Source organism: Vulpes vulpes, chromosome 1 (assembly GCF_048418805.1).
Source record: "Vulpes vulpes isolate BD-2025 chromosome 1, VulVul3, whole genome shotgun sequence".
In the NCBI taxonomy this organism is placed as follows: domain Eukaryota; kingdom Metazoa; phylum Chordata; class Mammalia; order Carnivora; family Canidae; genus Vulpes; species Vulpes vulpes.
Genome location: NC_132780.1, coordinates 166,817,073 through 166,839,900, shown reverse-complemented (window position 1 = coordinate 166,839,900; position 22,828 = coordinate 166,817,073).

The following is a 22,828-nucleotide window of genomic DNA, read 5'->3' as shown; positions in this document are numbered from 1 at the left end:
TTTAAGGACTCTTGGGATTACACTGGGTTCACACAAAGAATCCAGGATTCTTCCTGGATTTTAGGGTCCTATTTTAGGGTCAGTTTATTAATTCTATTTGCAACCATAATTCCCCTTCACCAAGTTACCTAACATATTCAGATTCTAGGTATTAGGACACAGAGATCTTTGGAGGTGTATTATTTTACCAATCACAATGTTCCTTGGTTATTTAAGGTCCCTCATGCCACTAAATCAATTGGCATAAAACTTTATCAGGAATGGTGATTTGCCATTATTGTCAAAGGGAAATTACACAAGAAAACTCAAAGTAACTATTTGTGAAATCCATAGCATTCAGTAGGCTATCTTGTAGTGCTTCCATAATCAATGGATAATGGAGAACTGCAGCAACTAATACAGGATCACTAAGGACTTGGATCCTCTGGCAATAAAAGTTTTCGTCATTTCACTGGATTGAAAATCCACCCAATCAACAAGTAGGTAGAAGGTAAGAGAAACACAAAATGGGTCATGGAAGAATAAAAAGCTATTTATCAGCCTCTCGTAACCATGTTTCATGAAAATTATTTTCCCTCTTTTTCTTCTATCATATCTGAATGGCAGTAGCAATCTAATATTTTAGTTTAAGTCAAAGGTAAGGTTAAAATGAGAGTGAATCATTCTGAAATGATACACCTGTTTTCCATTGTTCAATAGGACTGGGGCTGGGGGTTGATGGGCAAAGGGGGCTGAGAGTCTCCATTTGTTCTCTATAGCCACTTTCTACTCTTCAACTAATACTAGTTTGGAGATGTGACATCCAGGAACTGCCTCACTCAGGCTCTCTTGAGTACAGCATCTGTTTGAATTCAAACAATGAGAGACACTAATGGAAGATACGAAGGCAGCAGAAGACACATGACAATTATTTACTGTTTCAGTCCTCCCTGATAGTGGCTACTTTCCTCTCGTTATGGCCACTAATTCCAATAAAATTATACAACGTAGTACAACCTGAAATCTGGCATGTGATGCCCCCAGATATGGTTTTCTTTTTTAAAATTCCCCTGGCTATTCGGGGTCTTTTCTGATTCCACACAAATCCTAAAATAATTTGTTCTAACTCTCTGAAGAAAGTCCATGGTATTTTGATAGGGATTGCATTAAACGTGTAAATTGCCCTGGGTAACATTGACATTCTCACAATATTAATTCTGCCAATCCATGAGCATGGAATATTTTTTCCATCTCTTTGTGTCTTCCTCAATTTCTTTCAGAAGTGCTCTATAGTTTTTAGGGTATAGATCCTTTACCTCTTTGGTTAGGTTTATTCCTAGGTATCTTATGCTTTTGGGTGCAATTGTAAATGGGATTGACTCCTTAATTTCTCTTTCTTCAGTCTCATTGTTACTGTATAGAAATGCCACTGACTTCTGGGCATTGATTTTGTATCCTGCCACACTGTCGAATTGCTGTATGAGTTCTAGCAATCTTGGGGTGGAGTCTTTTGGGTTTTCTATGTAGAGTATCATGTCATCGGCGAAGAGGGAGAGTTTGACTTCTTCTTTGCCAATTTGAATGCCTTTAATGCCAGATTTCAGGTTGTACTACAAAGCTGTGGTCATCAAGACAGTGTGGTACTGGCACAAAAACAGACACATAGATCAATGGAACAGAATAGAGAATCCAGAAGTGCACCCTGAACTTTATGGTCAACTAATATTCGATAAAGGAGGAAAGACTATCCATTGGAAGAAAGACAGTCTCTTCAATAAATGGTGCTGGGAAAATTGGACATCCACATGCAGAAGAATAAAACTAGACCACCCTCTTGCACCATACACAAAGATAAACTCAAAATGGATGAAAGATCTAAATGTGAGACAAGATTCCATCAAAATCCTAGAGGAGAACACAGGCAACACCCTTTTTGAACTCGGCCACAGTAACTTCTTGCAAGATACATCCACGAAGGCAAAAGAAACAAAAGCAAAAATGAACTATTGGGACTTCATCAAGAAAAGAAGCTTTTGCACAGCAAAGGATACAGTCAACAAAACTAAAAGACAACCTACAGAATGGGAGAAGATATTTGCAAATGACGTATCAGATAAAGGGCTAGTTTCCAAGATCTATAAAGAACTTATTAAACTGAACACCAAAGAAACAAACAATCCAATCATGAAATGGGCAAAAGACATGAAGAGAAATCTCACAGAGGAAGACATGGACATGGCCAACATGCACATGAGAAAATGCTCCGCATCACTTGCCATCAGAGAAATACAAATCAAAACCACAATGAGATACCACCTCACACCAGTGAGAATGGGGAAAATTAACAAGGCAGGAAGCCACAAATGTTGGAGAGGATGCGGAGAAAAGGGAACCCTCTTTCACTGTTGGTGGGAATGTGAACTGGTGCAGCCACTCTGGAAAACTGTGTGGAGGTTCCTCAAAGAGTTAAAAATAGACCTGCCCTAAGACCCAGCAATTAATTGCACTGTTGGGGATTTACCCCAAAGATTCAGATGCAATGAAACGCTGGGACACCTGCACCCCGATGTTTCTAGCAGCAATATCCACAATAGCCAAACTGTGGAAGGATCCTCAGTGTTCATCGAGAGATGAATGGATAAAGAAGATGTGGTTTACGTATACAATGGAATATTACTCAGCCATTAGTAACGACAAATACCCACCATTTGCTTCAACGTGGATGGAACTGGAGGGTATTATGCTGAGTGAAATAAGTCAATCGGAGAAGGACAAACAGTGTATGTTCTCATTCATTTGGGGAATATAAATAATAGTGAAAGGGAATATAAAGGAAGGGAGAAGAAATGTGTGGGAAATATCAGAAAGGAGACAGAACATAAAGACTCCTAACTCTGGGAAACGAACTAGGGGTGGTGGAAGGGGAGGAGGGCGGGGGATGGGGATTAATGGGTGTCGGGCCCTGAGGGAGGCACTTGACGTGATGAGCACTGGGTGTTATTCTGTATGTTGTTAAATTGAACACCAATAAAAAATTAATTTCTTAAAAAAATGGATGTCAGATGTATCAATAAACTAAAGTGTTTTGAAAAATATATATATAATGCAAAGAGGTATAGCCAAAAGTCAATAAAAAATTAAAATGAAATACTAAAAATTATTCAAAAAATGCAAAAGAAGGCAAAAAAGAAGGGATAGGTAAACAAAAAAGCAAACAGTAAATAAATGACAAAACAGAAAACTGAATTCCAACAATATCAATAATTACATTAAATGCAAGTGGCCTGAAATGTCATACAAAAGACAGATTCTTAGAATGGATTAAAAGTATATGACCCAGTAATGAGCTGTCTACAATAAATTCACTCCAAATGTAATTATATGGGGAAGTTAAAGGTAGATGGATGGGAAAAGATAAAACATGAAAACCTAGATCAAAAGAAGGCTAGAGTAGCTACATAGACATAGGACACGTCAAAACAAGGACAATTGCAAGGGGAAAAAAATAGGACATTATAGAAGGAGAAAAACATCAATTCACCAGAAAAATACAACAATCATGAATGGGCAGATATATAAAAAATGGTTTAAAAATATATGAAACATAAATTGAGAGAACATAAAGAGGAAATAGCTAAATGCAATTTTACTAGGGAATTTGAACACTCCTCTTTCAGTAATTAATAGGAAAAGTAGACAAAAAAATCAAGTGTATAGGACAAGATTTGGATGAGACTCTCAACCAACCTGAACTAATTAGCATTTAAATCTCTAAAACAAATTTATTTAATTGAACATGAAACATTCACAAACATAGACCATTTTCTCCATCATAACACAAACCTTAACAAATATAAAAGAAGAGTAAATATTCAAGATATGTTCTCTGACCATGGCAGAATTAAACTAGAAATCAAATACAGAAAGATACTGGAAACTTTTCAAGTAGTGAGAAATTAAACAAATACTTCGATATATTCCATATGTTTAAGAAGAGTTTTCAAGGGAAATAAGACACTATTTTGAACTTAATGAAAATGAAAGTGCAACATATAGAAATATATGAGATATAGCTAATACAGGGCTTAGAAGGAAATGTATTAAATACTTAAATTCTAAAGTGTTTCAAGTCAATAGTGTAAGCTTCTACTTAAGAAATAAGACTTTAAAAATAGCATATTAAACCAACAAATCAAGAAGGATGGAAATAAACATAAAAATTTAAATAATTGAAAATAGAAAAACAATAGAGAAAATTAATGAACCAAGGATTTGTTTTTTAAAAAATAAATCTATAAAAGGAAAATAGAAAGAATATATAAATTATTAATATCAGAATTGATAGCAGAGACATCACTACAGACCCTCATATATAAAAGTGATAATAAGGGAATACAATGAACACTTCTGTGCCCATAAATTTGACAACTTATATATAAAATGGCCCATACTACCAAAACTTATTTAAAAAGAAATAAAGAACTTGGATTATTTTATGTTAAAGAAATTGATTTCATTCTTAAAAACTTTCAAAACAAGGAAAAAAGATCCAGGTTCAGATGGTTTCCTTGATGAATTTTAACACTTAAGAAGGAAACAGTACCAGATTTAACCAGAATATTGTAGAAATTCCTACTCATTTTATGAAGCCAGCACTACTGGTATATCAGAACTAGATGAAGATACTACAAGACATGAAAACTAACTAACGTTTCTCAAGATTATAGACTCAAAAATTCTCAATAAAATAGTAACAAATCAAATTACCAATTCATAAAATAAATAATACATCCCAACCAAGCGGGATGTATAGAACACAAGGCTAGTATAACATCTGAAAATCAATCAATATAATATAATATGTTAATAGTCTAAAGAAGAAAGACACGTTTACATTAATTGATACAGAAAAAAAAATCTGACAAAAGTGTGATCATGGGGTACTGGGATCAAGTGCTGCATCAGGCTCCCTGCAGATAGCCTGCTTTTCCTTTTGCCTATGTCTCTGCCTCTCTTTTGTGTCTCTCATGAATAAATAAATAAAATCTTTCTTTTTTTAATGAGGTTAATCATGGCAATTGTAGAACTGTAGAATTGTTGTAGAAATTAAACGTGATAGAGTATATTAGTCTAGGTTCTCCAAGGAAGAGATTTATTGTAGAAATTGGCTTACCAGGTAATGTAGACATCTTTGTGATATTAAGTGAGGAGGACGGAAGGCTTATATTAACTCAATTAATATATTATCTAGGCTACTCATAGTATATTCTCAAAGGAAAGTTCGCAATTAAAAAACCCATATAAATACTTTCCTTTTCATTTGTTTAAAATTATTCAGGGGGATCCCTGGGTGGTGCAGCGGTTTGGTGCCTGTCTTTGGCCCAGGGCGCGATCCTGGAGACCCGGGATCGAATCCCACGTCGGGCTCCCAGTGCATGGAGCCTGCTTCTCCCTCTGCCTGTGTCTCTGCCTCTCTCTCTCTCTCTCTCTCTCTCTCTGTGACTATCATAAATAAATTAAAAATTAAAAATATGTTTAAAATTATTGAGGAATTATTTAGTGTTTGAATATACACACTTGTCTTCCTTTTTACCACTAGCTTCTGATGGTAGGTTCAGAATACCTTTCTTACAAAAATTTCTCAGATAAACAATGCCAAAAATATGGATGAATACTAAAATAATAGTTAACCAAATAACTCCTTAAATATTGTAAAACATGAAAATATGTGAATGCATGCGGATGATTTACTAAAATTTTCAGACTAAGTTTCATTTAAATCATTTCAGTTGAATCTATTTATTTTATTTTATTTTACTATTTATTTTATTTTATATTATTTTTTTATTTTATTTTATTTTTTTTATGAGTGTGTGTGTGATGGATGAAGGAGAGGGGCAGAGGAAGAGGGAGAGAAAGAATCTTAAGCAGGCTCCACACTGAGCATGGGGCTCCATCCTACCTCCCTGGATCATGATCTGAGCCAAAATCAAGTCAGATGCTTAACAAACAGAGCCACCCCTGTGCCCTGAATTTTATTTTTTTAAATAAAGTAGCTCCAAAATTTTTCTAATCACCATGAAAAGAGTATTACATTTTGTTCATCAAACCAAAGCAATCTTCTGTTATTTATAAAATGATATCCAGATACTGTTGCTAAATATATTAACTGGATTAGGACCTGAGTGGCAGCACAAATTTCTAACTATGAAATTAAAAGAAATATGCCTTTCAAAGCCTGAACATCACCTGTAAAAATAGAGTTTTGGAAATACTTGGACATTAGTATTTTAAGGTATTCATTGCATCATAACTAACAACTAACTAACAATAGGCAGGCATTAAGTAAATTATGACATATTCATATTATGGAATACAGAAGCTTATATTTTAACCATCTTTAAGCTAATAAACTTTCATTATATTTTAACCAACTGTAAGCTAATAAACATTCAAATTTATTAATAAAAATTATTCATAAATAAACTATTATAAAATAAACTATGACATATTCATTTTATGGAATACAGAAGCTTATATTTTAACCAACTTAAGCTAACCAACATTCATAATATAAACAACAGCTTCTCAATCCTACTAGTCATCACATGTACTTTTACTTTGTTCTTTATGTTTGGGTTTCAGAACAAATAAATTTTCAAACCCTTAACTATTTATAAAAACATATACCACCAGAGATATATACTGTCACAACCATTATAAAATGTGAGAAATCTATATGTAGTGCTATGAAAAGAATGCCAAGACAAATTTTAATGAAAATAGAAAGTTGCAGAATGATAAATACATCCTTACACAATTTACCCAAGAAAATCATTATACATACCTATGTGAATGCATTTGTATAAATACAAAGAATTGACTGTAAGAATGCTTACCAAACTGCTAATCATGCTTATCTCTGGGTAGGGTAATGAGTCACAGATGGATTGGGAGTCAGACAAGGTAAAGGAAATAGGGATGACAAGGTGTTTTTACCTTTTTCTTTATATATTGCTTCATTGTTTTAATTCATTACAGTGATTACCTACCTATACACAGGAAAAAGGGCATTCAAAAGCAACACATGTGTAACAAACCAGAACTAGAAACAGAAAAGAGGATGCAGTCTTGACTGGGATCACTAGCAGGTCCAGAAATGCACTTTTATATGGGAAAATATTAGGGGCTACAATCTTAATTGAAATAGAAGTCTGAATCTTTTTTTTTGTGCAAAATAATGTACAAAAGATTGAAAAATAGCCTAGCTTTCATATCAAAAATCAGGAGGCTGATTGAAATTATGAAGAGGCTAGAATGAGGTCATTCCTTGAGAATAACAAAAATTAAATAAATGAAGGAAAATACAGAGTAACTGAAGAGGGCTTGGGTAAAGAGCTGTTTCATGAGGGGCATACATGCATGGCTGAAAGATGGGACTGTTGCTACGGAGAAGCTAATTCAAACCTTCATTGCTGTGGCTTTATTTTCGAAATGGAACATATAAATGGACTGGTGGGGTGAGGGGAGGAATGTCTGCTTTATTATACTCAGCATTGTTTTAGAGTCTCTTTCTATTTGCTTATAAAGAACTACCTGGTATAATGTGCTATATCAGGGAAAGCTGACCTAGTGTCAGATTAGTCAGCGCTCTCAAAACCTCTTTGAGCCTCTAGTTTTCCACTTATAAAATATGGCAAATAAACCTACCTCACAGTGTAGTTCTGAGTGTCAAAGGATATAATGTATGTGAAAGTGGTTAGAAAGTTACAAAGTGCCATACAAAGTTGATCTATGATTTAAAAGGTAAAGAAATAAAGTTCTGTGGATGTAAATATAAAATCTGGTACAAATCAGAAAAAAAAGGAGTCTAAGTGCAACATGAAACTGAATATAAAATTTTGTTTACTCCCTTAGGCCTACAAATTAGTTTTTTTACAATGTGTGAAACAAATAAACAAAATTGAACAGTTGAAAAACTTTGTAGTAGTGATTCTATTGGACTTAAATTAGCCCTCTATTTTTTATTACTGATGATATTCTTTTTTCAGTTGGAAAAGAATATGCATAATAACACCAGTCAATTGTAGATTTACCCAAAACACTTGATTATATATGCCCAGAAATATTCTTCACAGCATCCCCCCCTTCATTTCCTTATTCTAATGTTCATTTAGATTATGGAGGATTTACTAGCCTTTTTGTGATATTTAATATCATAGTACTTAATTAAACATAAGAGGAAAGTAAGATCACTTCATTAGAGAAAAAATTGATTTTTCAAAAGGAAAAAGCTATTTTATTGGAAAGTAATACCACGTTTTATTTCTGTGATAAGGGTGATGTAAAAGATGCAAAGTCTAATGCTAATGTTCCTCATTTTCAGCTATAGCATCATTTTAAAAAGTGAAAATCAAAGTAACAAAATCTTCATATCAATTATTCAGCTACTTTTTTAAAAATGTGATCATAAAAAGTAGTTCATCATGGATTATTTTGTCTTGTAACATTTATTGAGTGTTTACTACACACCGTGTTTTCTGCTATAGTATGGATGATGTCATTTAATCTCACAATACTTTTGCAAAGAAATCCTGTTTTTATCCCTACATTATAAATTTAAAAAAATCTGTCATAGAAGGCATTTGGCAGGATCTATAAAACTATTTTTTAAGATTTTATTTATTTTCATGAGAGACACAGAGAGAGAGGCAGAGACATAGTCAGAGGGAGAAGCAGGATCCCTGTGGGGATCCTGGTGTTGGACTCGATCTCAGGACCCCAGAATCACACTCTGAGCCAAAGGCAGACACTCAATCACTGAGCCACTGAGGTGTCCCAGGATCTATAAAACTATTAAAAATGGTATTTACCTATTAGTCTAGAAATCCTACTTATTCTAGAAATATACATACTCACATATGATATGAAGAATGTAGGGGACTGCAGCTCAGTTGGTAATAGCAAATGATTGGAAACAATCCAGGTCTCCATCATCAGAAAAATGGTAAACTGTAACTCTATTTCAACTATTTAACAATCCACCCCAAAACTTAGTGACTTAAAACATTTATTTATTTATTTATTTATTTATTTATTTATTTATTATTTATTTATCTATCTATTTATTTATTTATTTGATATTTTATTTATTTATTTGAAAGAGAGTGAGGACGAGAGACAGAGCAGGAAGAGAGGGAGGGGCAGAAGCAGGCTCCCCATTGAGCAGGGAATCTGATGTGGGGCTGGATCCCAGGACCCCGGGATCATGTCCTGAGCCATAAGCCAGGTGCTTAATCAACTGAGCCACCCAGGTGCCCCCAACAACATTTAATTATTGCATGACTCTGCAATTTGGTCAGGGCTTGGCAAAGAGCAGTCATTGCCAACCCATGCGACATCAGCTAAAATCCTTTGACTAGGGCCTGGAATGGCTTTCTTTTTCTTTTTCTTTTCTTTTTTTTTTTTTTAAGATTTCTTCACTTACTTGATAAAGAGAATGAGCACATGTGCACAAGGAGGGAGGAGAGGGAGAAGCAGGCTCACCGTTGAGCAGGGAGCCCAATGTGGGCCTCAATCTCAGGACCCTATGATTATGACCTTTGCCAAAGGCAGATGTTTAATTGACTGAGCCACCCAGGCAGCCCCGGGTTATGGCTCAGGACATGATCCCGGGGTCCTGGGATCCAGCCCCACATCAGATTCCCTGCTCAGTGGGGAGCCTGCTTCTGCCCCTCCCTCTCTTCCTGCTCTGTCTCTCGTCCTCACTCTCTTTCAAATAAATAAATAAAATACCAAATAAATAAATAAATAGATAATCAAACTTACACCTGGCAAGTAGAACCTATCTGTCAGCTGGAAATGGAGATGGGTCTGTGAGCTAGGGACCATGGTGCCTCACCACCTAGATTGCTTGGCTTCCTTACAGCCTGGCAGCCGAGTCCGAGCATGAGCACCCCACAAGAACCAAAAGAAAGCTGAACCTTCCTTCATATGTAGCTTTCAAAGTCCATAGGACTACATCTGCCTAAAACATAAATCCTCCCACATTCAAAGGAATGTATAGTCTGCCATATTTTCTAAGATATAGTAAAAAAAAAAAAAATTAGACACATCTAGATTAACAGGTTTGTCATTCTATCCCTAGCATAAGACAGAGAGGAAAATAACGTATGTTTGTATTTATATTTGCATTAGGAAGTCCAAAGTGATTATGTTTTAAGTGAAATGGGAAGGAGTAATCTGGCACAATGATAAAAACAAGATTTTATATTGTATACATTTTTGTATTATTTTGATTCTTGAATAGCATGAATGAATGTTCTAGTTAATAATTTCAAAATGTATGTGTGCATGTTCAGAGATACATAACCTACACAAGCTCATCTAGGTAGTAAGTCATAGAGTCGAAAATTAAAGTTGAAATTTAAATCTAAGCTTTTAACCACCTGATTATTCTACCTCCCTAGATGGGATCAAATTCACTCTCTAGAGTAAGGCAGCTATAACGCAAGTATGACTAGGAGACACTGGACTATGGACAAATTTCCCATAGAGAATGACTCTGAGTTAGCTCTTCACCCATTCTTATTGCCACATGCCTGCCTGGTGCCAGCGCTCCTTCATGTTGAATATAACAGACAGCATTGATAATGGAATATTTTACTAGTTTAAAAAGAGAAGGAGAAAAAAATGATTCCTAAGAAGAAACAGTTTTATATTACCAGGATTTTCAAAAGCTAAATGACATCTTTTAAGATCACATGTTAGAGAAATGAGCAATATCTACTTCATGTATCTCATTTGGACTGTCTGAAAATCCCACATCCACAACAAAGTTTTTATTAGCATTATTTATTTTTCAGAAAGGTGAAAAGACAAATCATCCTTATATATTTAGAAACACCAAAAATAAAAAGCGGTCTCATAAGATAAACAAATTGCTCACCACAAATGCTTATAATGTTAGGTGTCTTCTCCCCAAAACCCCACCCACTGGTGACCTGAAGCAAAATGAAAACATGGAGATGAATGTCTGGCTTTCTTTAGTGGACAGGCCATAGTACCGCCATGGATTTTGAATTTTATAAGGTAACGAGACTAGGGGAGGAAACAGGACAAGGTGAAAGGTAACATTAACTAGTGCCTTCCTCTCAGCCAGCTTTCTGCCCTCCCGGGGGCATCTGAACCATGATGAGCTTTCTAAAACAGATTTGTGCAGTGGAGAGATCTGGGGCATTTATTTTTCCTTCGATGCATGTGTCAGGCTACATATTATAATGTGTTTGGTGGAAGAGTACCACCAAAGTTTGAATCAGAAGACTTAGGTTCAAGTCTTAATTATACCACTGAGAATAACAACACACACCTACCCTGCTCATTTCACCATGTTGATGTGAGGCTCTAAAGTACTTTATAAACTGAATGACAATAAGGCTTTGCAATCATTAAATTAAGGAAAACAAGTCAAACCACATGGAGTTATCTGGCTTGAATCAGAACTTTGCCACAGCATGAATGAAAGAAACTGATGTTTCTTTTTTACAAAGGGAAAATTCAATTTCCATGGGGATTGTATCTGACATTAACCAGCGTTTACTTTAAAAACTACCCTAAAACAGGAGTGCCTGGCTGGGACAGTCAGTGACTGTTGGTTTTGGTTTCAGCTCGGGTCATTATCTCAGGGTCATGAGACTGAACCCCATGATGATCCCCACTCTCAGCTCGGAATCTGCCTAAGACTCTCTCTCTCCCTCTCCATCTACCCCTCCCCTATTCCTACTGTCTCTCTCCCCACCCCATAAATATAAATTAAAAATCTTAAAAAAATACTCTAAACCTGACTTTAAAAAGTTGATGATGACTATAAGGCAGGTATGCACATTGTTATTATTGTCATGAGTATTACTGTTTCCCCCAAATGGCTGATTTGGGGGGGATGCTGAAAACAAAACAAAATGAAATAAAATAGTGAAGCACCTAAGCTCTTTGTTTTTAAATTATTTCATTCTTCTTTGCATGTGGTCAGCCCCTTTCTTTTAGCTCTTTTCCACAGAGCATACTTAGGGGAAGAAAGAGCCATCATTTTGAGTAAACAGTAGCTCCCTGGGAGATGAAGTAACCTAATAAGAAACTATCCATGCACCCCAGGTTCCTTGTTTCCCTGGAAAGTTACCAAGAGACAACAACAACAACAAAAAATCATACTAAATCTCTAACATCCAAACCATCCTAAAGAAGAACAAAAAGAATAACTTGGAACACTTATTTCTTTATGTAGAAGTTGAGCTACCATTTCATTTATCTCTGTGTGGGGAAAAGGAGCCAATGGATCACACTGAAATCTAAATTGGCTTAATTTAGTCTTCTAGAAGAAAACTTTAAAAGCCAAGAAACTACATATGACAGAGTTTTATTGAATTAATAAAAAGATTTCAGATATCTTGGGTGCTGCACACTCATAAATCCATGATCAAGTCTTTAAAGGGCGCATATATTAATAAGGGCATTTCAACAAGGAAAAAAGTATTACTCAGTTTAAAAGAAATGAAGTGAGGATTAAGGTAATATGATTCAATACTTAGGCACTCAAATTATCAGAAAATTGCTTCAGGTTTTCCATTAAGAAATGATCAGACATTTATTCTGTTTAGCATAGAATGCTCTTATCTTTGTTGATATAAATCATTATTTTTAATACAGTTTCTATTGGACCAAATCCACAAATGACTAACAATTTGCTTATAAACTAATCACAGAAGTTTTCAAATTTTTGCCTAGTATACCTCAAAAGGATCCTGCAGTGTAACTGCATGAGCTGCTTCAGGTAAGAAACAGAGTATATTATTTTTCTGCCTTGGTAGACTTCCACTGAAAATGATCAGAGGCAAACACGTTTAGGAACAAAAAATAAAATAAAATGAAGAGGGTAAGCAGAAGCATTCAGAATCATATTTTGTTGGAAAGAACTTGGGAATATTTTGTATTTCTTTTTTTGCAATAATGTTTTACATGATAAATGAAGTATTCATTAAGAATAAGGATCCGGTAAAACACTGACAACTCTTCTGACAATACTGCCCTGCATTAGTGGTTGAATTTAATAGATAGATTTAAACCCATAGAGACAGTGTAGGTCTCTACAAAATAAATCTCTTAAAAGTATTTATGAAAATAAAATGGGGGAAAGAACTCCTAGAACTCAAATCTTTTTTGTATGCCCATCTTCAGAAGAAATCCCTAACATATGCAATTCGTACTTGAAGACACATTAGACCATATCCATTCACCATTTGTATTATATTTTGAATGATATAATTTTGCTCCTAAAGCAACATTTTTCAGTATTAAAAATGTGTTTTTTCTTAAAATATTTAAAAAGTACTTTATAAGTATACCCACTTTGAGAAAAAGAAAAACACATTTACAATAAGGACATGGATGGAAATTTTATTTGACTAATATGCAAGCACTTATCAACCCCTAATGGAGGGGTATTTTACCACCTACACAACTGACTTTCTCTAAAACACATTGTGCTGTGCTGTGCTCCAAATATCTTCAAGCTGTGATCTTTAAAAGATAAAGGCAGAAAATGCTTTTTGTTTGTAGAGTCATTATTTCTGATGTATTATGTCAAATGCCACCATAAAATCCGCAAGAACCTAAATGAAGCTTTTAGAAAGTGTATTGTTGAAATTGTCTTGTTTTCGAATAAAGTACTTAAGGAAACCTTCCTAAGCAGATGGACTACTACAGGCAGGAAAATAATATATATTTGAAATAGCACACCATATTGTGCATGTCATATGAGGGCTCAATGGGCTAAATTAATATATGATGGTTTTGTCTTCCCCCTCCTTATTTAACACCCGCTGTGATGAGCTGGAAATCTGAATATTTGTAGCTTTAAGTATTTGAAAATGGTAAGTTTAAACAGTAAGTACTAGCTTCTCCCCTGCTTTACAGAGCATGTCCATGCATTTTGTTGACACTTTGCCCATGGTCTCTGTCAGTGGAATGCAGAGGAACCCAACCAGCCACAGCAAGTGGGAGGTTTAAACTACTGTCTTGATTTAAAAATATATTATGTTTATAAAAGGCAAAATTATTTACTGTGGTTTGCCATCTGCCAAGTATTGAAATAGTAAATTATAAGTGTTCCCTCCAGATATTATAAATTCAAAGTGTCCTTGAAAATTATCGTTTGATATTTCTCTACATCTACAAATATATACACTGATAAAACTACAAGAAGCTCCTTCCCATTTTGTTAATAAATTAATTTGTTTTGAAATATAATTGGCTTCATAACTCTGAATTTTGCAACTGATTAAATGTTTAATTTTATAAGTAAAATTACATGTGAGGTTTTAATTTTTTTAAAGCCAGTTTCTGGGAATATCCATAATAATTATGAGTACAGATGTTGATTAGTGTCATGAAAAGAAAAAAATTGAAATCAATGTCCATGGACAAGATCTGAAGTTTGAAAAAGTCATTAACTGATGTCAACTTCAATAACTTCTTTCTTCCAGCAATTTCACCACGTCATTAAGTCTTTATCAACAGGCTTTCTGCCCTACCACTTCAGTGCCTCGTTTCCAGTCAAGCAATTTCCTCTAAGTTGCCAAATTTAGTAATCACTACTCTGTCTTCATTTCAGAGGACCCCTCCAAAACATCCAGCAGAGTTAAGGGCTCTCTCCCTGTATTCTCTAACATCACACCCTCCAAGTTTTCCTTCCAACCCTCACCAGCCATTCCTTCCCAGGAAACTTAGATGACTTCACTATCAACTACCAAATATTGGCTCAATCTGTTAATGGCAACTTCTAAGTGACTTCTTCCTAAGAGTTATTCTCCAATTTGAATGATCAGCTCCAGTTCATGTAATCACCTGCCAGTCCAATGTGCCCACTTGACTATCATATACATCTCAATATTCACATGCCCAAAACAGAAGCCTTGATTCTTTCTCCCTAAAAATCTCTGCTTTACCACTTCTTAGCAACACCATCCATGAGTACTGACTTTGAGATTTCCCTTGATCCTTACTCCCTTCACCCAGTAACAGTTCCTTTGACTTAAATTCTAAATCCACCCACTTTTGTCTATCTTCACTGTTGCAACCCACCTTTAGGACCCTGTAATTTTTCTATTGGACCAATGCCCATATCTTCTCCTAGCCTCTATATACCATGGCAGGCAACAATTAGAGTAAAATATGTTGAGTAAATCATATCAATAAATCATTTCATTCTCATGCTAAAAAAACAAAACAAAACAAAACAAAAACAATGCTCCCTTACTTTGGTTTATGAGGCTATTTATGAACTAGCTAGTCTCCTTGAGCTTATCTCATATAATGCTGTCCCTTTTTACTAAATTCCAGTCATTCTGACCTTTTTCTGTTACTCCAACATGCCAAGCTCTTTCCAACCACAAACCTTTATGCTAGCTATTTCCTCAGTCTAGAAAGAGCCTGTTCATATCTTTGTAACTATCTTAGTCTTCTCATTCAGATCTTGGATTATGTTTTCCTTCCTCAAAAAATTCTTCTCTGGATTTCAGATTTTATATAGACCTCCTCTTCCACCCCACAACAAACACTCAATATGATGCCACTGTGTTTTAGATCATTTGTCACTGGTGATTTATTGTTTGTGTTCCTCTAACTAAAAGACAAGTTTCAAACAATCAGGATCCTAGCCTGTTGAGTTTGTTGCTAAGTGCCAGCATCTCCAACAGGGCTTGAGACATAATATTGGCTCAATAAATACTTTTGAGTAAGTATGCATGTTATAATGCCAGGAGTACCCAAGAAAGCTGCAGTTGAGGAAGGGTATGGCCACCTTTGGAGTTACTGTTGTATATAAAATAACATTTGGCTTTGTTCATTTACCTTAACCTAGTTTCAGTCTTGTCTTCCTCCATCAATTAGTAACTGTGCCTGGGGCCTCCAAGTCAATGCTTATTATCCCTGAATGCATTGCTTTGAATAAAATATATAGATTCACGCTATACATTTAATATGTAAATAATGTTTACATCTATATGTCAGGCACTTTCCCAGGCACTCAGGGTACAGCAGTAAAAAACACATATGAAAATACTTGACTTCAGGGATTTATATTCTATTGAGAAGACATGAATCATAACCAAGAAAAATAAGAAATATATAAGGTATGTATGTGGTGATAAATGTTAAACATAAAAATAAAACCAGCAAAGCGTAGGGACCAGGATCCAGACTTTGAAGAGAAAAGACATAATTTTTAACTGAAGTAGCCATTAAAAGTGAGTTTTGAGTGAAGACATGGATGAGGTGAAAGAGCTAGTCATCTAGGTGGCTCTGCACAGTGCAGACAGAACAAGTGCGTAGTGCCAGAGAAAAATGAGGCCAGTGGCTGGAGAGGAGTGGATAGAGAGTAGTGGACAGAGGTCAGTGTAGCTGGAGAAGAGTGGACAGAGCAGGGGGGAACATGCAGAAGATCGGGTCAGAGAGGTAGTGGGGGCAGCAGATCGCAGGGAGTCTTTCAGGAAGAACACTGGCTTTTATGCCAGTGAGAAAGGGCTGCCATGCAGAGTTTGAGTGGACAAAGGACATGATCTAACTTCCCTTTTAACATCCCTGTGGCTGTTATCCTGAGAATAGAGTGTAGGAGAACAAAAGTAAAAATGGGGAGATCGGTTAAGAGGTTACCACTTTTCTGCCTTACAGGCTTTTGTGAATATTGCGAAAAAGTAAAGTTTGCACCTATTCTATGACAGGTCCCTTCCTCTGCTTCTGTAAATATTCGGGTTAGACAGCATTAAAATGATATGTGCAAAAAAATGATATGTGCATTGAATGGTGAAACACTCTCCAACCTAATAATTCGCTACAGCATACATTTTTTAAGGGGGAAAAAAAAGAAAACACACACACACACAGAGAGAGATTGACTCAATATAATATTACAGGCCCAAATGGAAATCTCAAATGAACATATTCAAAAGTGAAAGGAAAGCAATGCAATTTTAAAATTTTTTCTAGAAAAACAATTTATATCATCTCTTTTAACTGTGTAGATATGCACTTAAGGAATTGCCTTATCTAAAATACGTGCTTAAAATAGTACCACAAAATAAATTTCACATTGCAAATTTTACCCATATTTTTCTTTACCTTAGCCATATTATCATGTATATTTGCCATTAAGTAAACCTAGATTTTTGCTGTATTTTGTAAAGGGGGAAAGCACAATCTTTTAATCAGAATCCACTCTCTGACTTTGTAGAGGTCACGAAGCTTTATTTCTTATATACAAGCTTGGTATTGATATAATCCATTTCAGATAATAAGTGAGGAAAATATCGACAAAGGGAGAGGGTAGCCATTACTTTGTAAACCTGTTATCTTGAAAGCACTCAAGGGAAAGGAAACAGAAACAAATGTAAAAGAACAAAAAGAAAACAATGAAATGAGAAAAGATATTTATATATACATAATATATATATAATCAATTATGTATATAAATTATATATAAATTAATATATATATAATTTCATTAAAAAGCAGCATATTACCATAAAAGTAAGCTCCTATTATTGAATAGTCATGTAATGAAAACATTTGGTGATCTACTTTTAATTGTACATAGTCATATTTTCAGACTACTTTTTTGTCAATACAGAAAGCTTCTGTAACCAAAGAATAGTATTTAGTATTCACTTTGTAAAATGCAAGTGGAAATACTATAAAAAGACATTTTTAGAATTGAGGATACTGAAAGCCATAATGCTTCTTCTTAATGGAAAACCGATGATAAGTAAACACTGATGTATTTTAATCAGGCTGCTAGGTTCCACCTTTGCTACAAGTATATGATATGCAGATGAAGTAAAACCTGCTCTGAAAATAAGTTTTGTATTATTGAAGTTGTTGGGGCAATATAGTTAAAAGCAAAATCTACTAACTCAGAAATTTTCTCCACAAAAGTAGTAGAAAATGAAAATACTTTTATTTTTGCACAGACATTAAATCAGAATATAATACACATCACAGCACTCTGCTAAGAGATTGCAAAGACAGAAAGAAATCTCACCCCTTTATATAGCCAGGCAGATACATATTCCATACATGTCCTCAAGATAAACAATAACTGGTCCTCAAGTAAGAGGCTTTGAAAGCACCATTTATTACATGTAGTTTCATCCTAAATTCAGCTGGCAAACCAGACTGGCCATCCGTGTTAGTTAATTGGCTTTATAGAAAAGAAAAATATTTTTTTCCTATCTTTATCTTTATGACAGGCGATAGCTTTATAAATTGGAAACAGGACTCAGCTAAAGTTTGAGTCTGAGTTTCAAACTACTATATTTTCCCTAACCGAAAAGCTGATTGTCTTAATTAATGATTTGTTTTTCTATCTGTAGCTCAAAGCTTTTCCTTTAATAACTAAAAAATAAAACTATATCTAAAAATATGTATATATGCATCTTTTGTGTCTTTCCACTTCTACGTATGAAATTTAGGCCAATTCAGAGGATTATCTCATCTTTTAGATCATCTTTCTAATTCTTTAACTTAGAAACCTGAAACCAAATACTTTATAAAAACATTTTTTTTTCCCATTGGGAGTTGAGCACTATGATTTAAAAAAGAGACTGTAATTTAAGGAAAACAGTATTGAGCCAAGATCCTAATTGGTAAATTGTTATAAATGACAACTGAAACTTTCTTGCGCTTATGCTTGGTTGAAAAAGAATGCAATCAGCAATAAAAAAATTCTTACACACATGTCCATTTGCCTGATCCCCATCTCTCATGTCATAGTTATGTGGTACCGGAGCCTTTCATCTCCCTTTCTTCTCTCAGGTCATTACAGTTGGCCCTTGAACTACACATGCCCGTCTACTCGCAAATTTTTTTGATACAGCCAGTACTGTAGATATTATTTTCTCTTCCTTACGAGTTTCTTTTTTTTTTTAAGATTTTATTTATTTATTCATGAGAGAATAACCTCAACCTCTGAGCCACCCAGGCATCCCTCTGTATGAGTTTCTTAATAGCATTTTCTTTTCTGTGGATTACTTAATTCTAAGAATACAGTATATACTACATATAACACACAAAATATGTGTTAATTGACTAGGTTACTGATAAGGCTTCTGGTCAACAGTAGGCTATTAGTAAAGTTTTGGGGGAGTCAAAAGTCATATGCGAATTTTGGACTACACTTCAACCCTTGCTATTATTCATGGGTCAACTGTATAACTCTACTGAGGGCAGCAGTTTCTCTCCTGCCTCCATCCTCTCTGTCAGTTTTCTCACTTCTTTTTCATTCCTTTCTCTTGGCAGGCACAATTTAAGCAAAAACTAAACCCACTAGGCACTCAGTCAATTTGCAAGTGATAAGAAGCTATCAGCCGCAAAAAAAAAAAAAAAAAAAAAAAAGAAAAAGAAAACGAAACACAACTAAATGGTACATGAAAGCAAAGATGAGGAGACGTATGGAAATGTAATAAATACATTGGTCCAGCTTTTCTCTGTGGATTTAATCATTTCATGGCCTTACTTAAACTCTGCACTGTCTAGCAAGCAGAGTAGCCTCTACCATCTGGTTTCTTCTGGTTTCGGGAGCCAGGAGGTAAGTGAACCAGGAGACAGTACAGCATGCAGCAGAAGTCAAGAGCTGCTAAGGAAGCTGCTATGGTAGAGCTGCAGCTCTGATCATCTTAGTGCTTAGCCTAAAACAATGGGATCATTCGCTTTTATATTGATTTCATCGATCACTGATATCCCACCTTGTTTATTAAAAAAAAAAAAAGATTTCAATTTGATCATGGACTTTAATTAGTTAATATCGGTTGTTTGCAATATTTTTATTAGACCAGAGGTAATTTGTATTTATCTTTAAAGGTCAAGTTTTAAATTCAGGTAGAGGTGGCAAACTGGATGCCCAGTTTGTATTTGGCTGTTGCATAAATTTTCTCTGATGGACACAGTGTTTTCATAAAAACTGAATTGAAATCCCTTCTGGTGACACACACAATCCTGCTCTCTCCAGCCCCCATCCATCCCTCTTATTTTACACTCCACCTGATTCACACATTGGTCTATCTACTGGGCTTTTATAGATATTTCAAAGAGAATCTCATAATCTTTCAATCTATGGTGATCTGGATGAGCCAAGAAAGAGAGTTTGCAGCCATAACACATGTTTCTATCTGTTCCATATCAATGTGCTTATATTGAACTTACGAGGTTTTCATGTCCCATATGTTCCATTTTAGTTTATCACATAGGCAAAAACCTAATGTTTATGCTTTTAACCCAGTTCCATTCCAATTTGACTTCTTTTATCTCCTATCAAGAAAGGTAACAAACTATCACTTCCTGTCTTCAAAATAAGTAGTAATTATTCATGACCAAAATATATATTTAAGAAGGAGACGCACAATAGACACTTTCCTTTGACCTACTAAACAGTTTGATCTGTGTCTTACACAATTAAACTTGTGGTATATTTTAACAATCAACCTACAATAGCAATCATAAAATACATATGTTCCTATGGAAAGCTGAAAATAAAGCTGGGACTCTCAGGCTCTTCCGTCCACTCAGCTCACCTGGCTGAGCTACTTTACCCCTCAACACTCTAATGTTTGGAACTCAGATTGCTATAAATTGGTTTACTTTCATCTTCTTCATGGTCCTTTCTCATCTTGACATCCAAACTCTTCATTCTGCCTGAAATGGATTTTATTCTCCAAATCACAAATCCTTATCTTCACAAATTCTTCTATCTCAAGTACAACACTATTTCCCCCCCACAAAATTATCCCTGAATAATGTTACCCTTGGGGTTGTCAGTCTTTATTTTGCCTCTGGAACTAAATTATTCAATATTTTGTGTATTTTATTTTGAAACAATCTCCCAGATGTTTTATATTTGTTACCTTCTGAATTAAATTTTAAGTTCCTATAAAACAATTCCTATGTCTCTTCCATTCACTATAGCCACCTTTAATTACTGTATCAGATTTTCTAAAAGCATACACATTTCATGTTTTCTTTTCTTCTATCCCAAAAACCGTTGGCATGATACTGATATTCCAACTTTTCAGCCTTTTTATCTCCTAAACTGCTACTTACATCACAAAAGGGGCATACAAATCTTTTGTGATGTCATATATCCCGATTCGCAGTTTGGAAAATATAATGCCCACTCTGTGCCTAAAAACTCATCTATTTTCACTGGAGTTATGCAACAGGCTTACTTGTTGGATTCCAGAACATGTAATGAACACCTAATGGTCAAGTGACAGGGAATAACAAGTAAAAACCATACTTGTCCTTTCTGAATAGTACTTCTATCTCGCCAAAGCAGTGAGGAGGGAACCGAGACAGCTGGCTCACCTGCATCCATTTCCTAGCATGAGGCAGAACTCCCCTCAGTGTTTTGGTCTTGGAAAAGATTGTGGTAGACCTTGCAGACAGAATCTCTTCCCTCTTTTCATAAAGCTGGATGTAAGTGCTAAGATCTAAGTCCCAGCTGTGACTTAGGGTAGCAGGAAGAAGGATGGAGTATCCTTTGGAGGGGCACGCTTTTATGCTTTTGCTCGACTGTATTGCTGAGGGGAGAATAGTTATACCTTTAGTTTGGTATATACCCATTATGTCCATTGAAAAGAGTTCTTGATACTAGAGTTTAGGACACAAACCACTTAACAGTGTTATTATATACTCCTAAGCTATTAATACCTGTGTTTAGCTTTTTCAGTAACTTCATTGGAAGTATCAACTGTGGCGTGTTGATTCCTGAGTCCTTTGGCCATAATACCAATGAAAACATTTTAATTTTTATTATCAGGATATCTAGAGCAAATATAGTTTCATTTGTAAAATAAATAATGTACTTTATTGAAAGTTATGTCTCTTGCTGAAGGTATATATTTTACAGTATTTTAGAGTACATATTTGAGGGTGGAAACATTATAAATCACACAAGACAAAGAATAGTGATGTATAAGACATCCAAGGAATTTTGTCCAGTTGGAAGGAGAGAATAGAGACTTGTTAGTTTAAAAAAAAGGAGGAGATTCCTAGATAATGATGGGGAAACAAAGCTATATCACAAAATCTTCCTCTGCCAACTATTTTTTTAAACAAAAAAAAATATTATGATCAAAAACTATATTAAGAGCTACAACATAATGTGACATGCATCTAGTCAGAAGATAGAAAAAGGTTGCACTAAAACTCTTAGTCCAATCCTATTTCTGAGGAGAGTCAACCAATTCTAAAAATATTCACTAAATCCCAAAACCTGAAGAAACACTGCATGTCCATATTCACTAATATCTAAAAATTCAAAGAAAAATAGAGTGACAAATGCAATTTTTAATTTAATCCCTTCCCCCAAATATGTCAGACAATCCAAAGAATTCTCACTAATATCCTAAAATCTGTAGCAAAATTGGAGCCAAGAGCAATTGTTACTAGGGAAAAACAAGTATAATGGTAAAACTGAACACTGGAGCCAAGTATTTCGATCCTCAGTTATCTCTTTGTGGGAAACAACTTCAAGAAGGCAGCATAAAACCTCCTGTGGTAAATTTAACAAGCAGCAGATGAGAACCAGTGTTCTCAATGGACTACACAGCTTCCACTGAGTTCTACTCACCCTTCCTCTTTCCAAGTCCTCATGAGACAGAGTACACTTGAAACTAAGAGAAAAAATTGATGTTTAGACAAGGATGGTCCTGTTGATTTAAGTACATTATTTAGACATATAGTGGGGCAACGATGCAATAAGACAACAGGTAAAAATAAGAGAAAGAGTACACGCTAAAAATAAAGA